The following is a 4,865-nucleotide window of genomic DNA, read 5'->3' as shown; positions in this document are numbered from 1 at the left end:
GGGGGGGGGGGGAAGTAATGAGGATCCGGGGCATGATGCAGGACGCGTGCGATGCGTCCATGCCCCGATCCTCTCCCCCGCAGCCCGCAGGAGCGCCTAATGATGGTCGGCGGAGATCGCCGAGCTCAGGCGCTGCACCGGCCGCGCCTGGAGGGCGATGGCGGCCCTCCAGGCCGCAGCGGTAACAGAGTCCGCTGCGGTCTACCACCGACGTACACGTTGCCCTTACATGGCCCCGCTGCATGCACCTGTAACATTGCAGCGAGCGCCCCGCGAGGACCTCCACATGAACGGTGGCCCACCCCACACGTAGGAGACCCGAAGTTCGACTCTCTTTGCCGGTCGCGCGATGCGCACTTCTTTCTCCCCGGCGAAGAGGGTCCTCATCTTCCCAGCCAGCACGTCGGCCTTGACGTGGCCTTCTGGGATAGGGACGCGCGGGTGGCAGCATCGGCCGTCCTCACGGCAAGGAGAGGCGCCGTGAGGAAGGCCATCGCCAAAACCAAGGCCTTGGCCTGGGAGGACCTCATCTCCTCCGTAGATCAGGATCCCTGGGGGCGCACATACCGGATGGTAATACGGCGATTGCGCCCATTGGCGCCCCCACTCACGGATACCCTTAACCCCGAGCTCTTCGACAAAATTGTGAAGGGGTTATTTCCGAGGTTGGGAAACAATATCCCACCCTATGCGGGAGCCCCTTCCGACTGGGAGGAGGAGGAGCTCGGGATGACGATGGAGGAGATGAGGCGAGCTGCCAAGAGGCTCGGCGCCAAAGGAAAGACGTCTGGCCCTGACGGCATCCCGGGCCGAATATGGGCCTTGGCCTTGGCCGAGGAGGGGAGACTGGGGTGCCGCCTTAGACGGCTCTTCACCCTCTGCCTCGAAGCTGGCCTGTTTCCGACCCCGTGGAAGACGGCCAGACTGGTTCTCTTACGCAAGGAGAACAAGCCGGAGGAAACCCCTTCCGCATATAGACTTTTGTGTCTGTTGGACGAGGTGGGCAAAATGTTCGAAAGAATCATACAAGCCCGCCTCGTCCAGCACTTGTCCCAGAATGGTCCCGCGCTGGACGACGCGCAGTATGGCTTCCGAGAGGGCCGATCAACCGTGGATGCGATCAAGCGCGTCAGGTCCCTCTCGGAGGCAATCGTGAGGGAGGGGGGGTGGCGTTGGCTGTATTAATTGATATAGCCAACGCCTTTAATACCCTCCCCTGGGACCAAGTAGAGGCGGGAATGGCCCACTTTTGGTTCACGCCCTACCTGGTCCACATAATAAGGAACTATTTCCGGGACAGGCGCTTGAAGTTCCGCAATAAAACGGAACTCCAATGCGGAAGGGGGGGTGTATTGCGGTATTCCGCAGGGGTCAGTAATCGGCCCTCTTCTGTGGAACATCGCATACGACCAGGTCCTCCGGACTGCCCTCCCCCCCCCCGGCTGCCACGTCGTCTGCTACGCGGACGACACATTAGTGGTGGCCGGGAGACGGGGTTGGAAACAAGCCAGGGACATGGGGCAACTGGCCCTCGACCAGGTAGTGGGCTTCATCCGGAGCATGGGCCTCGAGGTGTCTCCCCCGAAAACGAAAACTTAGTTCTTCCATGACGGGAGTAGGAGGAGACCCCCTCGATTAAAGCTCCGGATTGGCGGGATCTCCGTGAGGGTGGATACCGAGATGAAGTACCTCGGACTCACCCTGGATGGCGCTTGCGGGTTTGAGAGACATTTTGTGTTAACCCCCAAGCTGGGCAGGATGGCGTGTACGCTAAGTGCCCTCCTGCCCAATGTCGGCAACCCGAAAAGGCGGGCTAAACGGCTGTTTGCAAACGTAGTCCATTCGGTGGCCCTGTACGGAGCCCCAATCTGGGCGGGCGAGATGGCCGGATCCCGGCGGATCCAACAAATGGTCCGCTGGGCCCAGAGGTTTATGGCCACTTGCCTCTCCCGGGCTTATAGGACCACGTCGCACGCGGCCGCCACGGCTCTGGCATGGATCCCCCCGGTGAAGCTCCTTGCTATGATGTACGCCGAAAACTATCGGCGTATTGGGGAGCTCCGCCGGCGGAACAACAACGGGACAGGACTTGCCAGGGCCATAGCCCTCCATAGGGAGTAGGCCCGTCAACGCCTCCTCCTCCGCTGGAAGATGCAGCTGGAAGAGGCGACGGGCCGCTCCGGGAAGAGGGTCGCCGACGCCATCCGGCCCTGCCTACCGTGTGCCCTGCCTACTAACCCATTCTTGAATGGGTAGGCAGGGCACACGGAGATCTCACATTCCGGACCACTCAGGTGCTCACTGGCCACGGCTGCTTCGGTGAGTACCTGCATAGGGTAGTCCGGAAGGAGTGCACCAGCCGCTGCCACCACTGAGGACACGGCGCAACACACGCTGGGCAAATGCCCGGCGTGCGAGGGACAGCGCCGTGTCCTCACAAGCGTAGTGGGAGCGGACTTCTCGCCCCCGGTCCTTACCAGGGCCATGTTAGGGGGACGAGAGGCCTGGTCAGCTGTTACCTCCTTCTGCGAAGAAGTCATGTCGCAGAAGGAGGAACAGGAGAGGGCCAGAAGGAGGGAATTGGCTGTGGGGGGGGAGGGGGCAACGAATTCGCCGCGCCCCCCCGCCCTCGGCCGACACACCAACGGGGTGTGCCGGCACCGGGAAGGAGGGCGCAAGCCGGCATGGCGGGAAGGGTTGTTCTACCCTCCCCTGGAACCACGCCGGCTGCGCCCGTCGGGCCGCCTCCTCAGAGAAGGAGGTGGCGCGAAGAGAGACGCCAGAGGAGGAGGCGGCGCAAAGAGAGACGCCAGAGGAGGGAGGCCACCGCCACTAAGGCACTAGAAGCCCGCAGGCGGCAGTTTCAGTCCCTTCTTCCGCGACAGGTGCTGCCAAGACTCGGCGGCGGCGCCTGGAGCGGCTGGCGGGGAAGAGGGGGTGGGGCGACGGCGATGGGCGCCCTTCCTGCGGAGTGGGGGGCATTGCGGGCACACTCGCTGCCGTCTCCCCCTCTCTCGGGATAAGATGTTCCTGACCGCGGGGGGGAGGGGGCCGACGCAGTCCTGCTCCTCCCCCCTGTAAGTCGGCCGGGACCCATGGCATAAGGGGCGGGTGACCGGGTGGCGAACCGGCTCCGCCCCTCTCCAAGAGCAAACGGGCCGTGCTGCATGAAGTCCCGCGCCGCGCGGCTATGCGACGGAAGCGGCCGGAGGGAGTATACGGTTGAAGCACACGGGCGTGAGGATAAAGTTGTTCACGGATATCGATATGCTGATGTTTGTGAAACGCGGCGTGCGCGGCGGATTGAGTCAATGTTCGAGTATGCGAGAGCTAACAATGTGTTCGCGCCCAAATACGATTCGACGAATCCGATGATGCATCTTATATATTACGACGTGAATTTGTACGGTTGAGCGATGTGTGAACCGTTGCTGTACACAAATTTCGAATGAATCGAGGGTGATGTCGAGAGTTTCGATGTGATGTTCGTGCCAATTGACGGTGAGACGGGCTACGTTCTCGAGGTCGATCTCATTCGCGTGATTTGCACGATTCTCACGCGGATTTGCCGTTTTGCCTCGTGCACGATGTACCTCCGTATTAGAAGAGAGGAAAAAACAAAAAGTAAGAAATTGCTCGCCACTCTGCGCGACAAGAGCCGCTACGTGATTTATAATCGTAATCTGCAACAGTGCGTAAGGCAGGGAAATCGTTTGACGAAGATTCATCGCGTCTTACGATTCTTGCAGTCTCTATGGCTTCGCGGTTACATCGAGCTCAATACATTCCGGAAGAACGCATCGAACGAATTCGAGAAAAATATTAGGTGTACAACTTTGCTTCCGCCGTTTTCCTATAGATGGCTTTAGCGGTAAGTGGTGGTCGAAATAAGTAGATCATAGACGTCATACAATAAACTTGGGCATCTGTCAACATAACCCCATAGAAACATTAGTCGATTTGTGTCTGCATTATAAAGTTATTCTCGATTGAAAATGTCAGTTTACGAGCCAAATTCTCGTCATTTGCGGGAGGTTTTAATTTTCTGCTTTAATATGAAGAAATATGCGGCTGAGGTTCATCGAATGCTCTCAAATATTTATGATGAGGCCGCTATTAGTGAAAGAACGTGTCGTGAGTGGTTTTCACGCTTCAAGAACGGTGATTTTGACGTCGAAGAGAGAAGGTTTTTAAAGATGCAGGATTGGAGGCATTACTTGATCAAGACTCGTGTCAAAATCAAGAAGAATTGGCACGATCATTGAGAGTGACTCAACAAGCCATTTAAAAAACGTCTCAAAGCCATGGGAATGATTCAGAAGCAAGGAAATTGAGTGCCGTACGAATTGAAGCCGAGAGATGTGAACGGCGTTTATTTGCTTGTGAAGCTGCTTGAAAGGCAAAGACGGAAAGGATTTCTGCATCGCATTGTGACTGGGAACGAAAAATGGATTCATTACGATAACCCCAAGCGCAGAAAATCATGGGGAGTTCCCGGCCATGCTTCCACGTCGACGACCAAACCGAATATTCACGGCTCCAAAGTCATGCTCTGTATTTAGTGGGACCAGCTCGGCGTAGCGTATTATGAGCTGTTAAAACCGACTGAAATAATCACAGGCGATCAGTATCGAACGCAATTGATGCGTTTGAGCCGAGCATTGAAAGATAAACGGCCGCAATACAACGAGAGACGAGAGACAGATAAAGTGATTTTGCAGCATGACAATGCTCGACCCCATGTTGCGAAAGTGGTCAAGACATATTTGGAAACGTTGAAATGGGTAGTCCTACCCCACCCGCCGTATTCTCCACACGTTGCTCCCTCTGACTATCACTTGTTTCGATCAATGGCACACGGTCTG

The sequence above is a fragment of the Odontomachus brunneus genome, unplaced genomic scaffold (assembly GCF_010583005.1).
Source record: "Odontomachus brunneus isolate Ranch 3 - 2012 unplaced genomic scaffold, Obru_v1 Obru_scaffold_032, whole genome shotgun sequence".
Lineage (NCBI taxonomy): Eukaryota > Metazoa > Arthropoda > Insecta > Hymenoptera > Formicidae > Odontomachus > Odontomachus brunneus.
Note: the sequence above shows the minus strand (reverse complement) of the source record.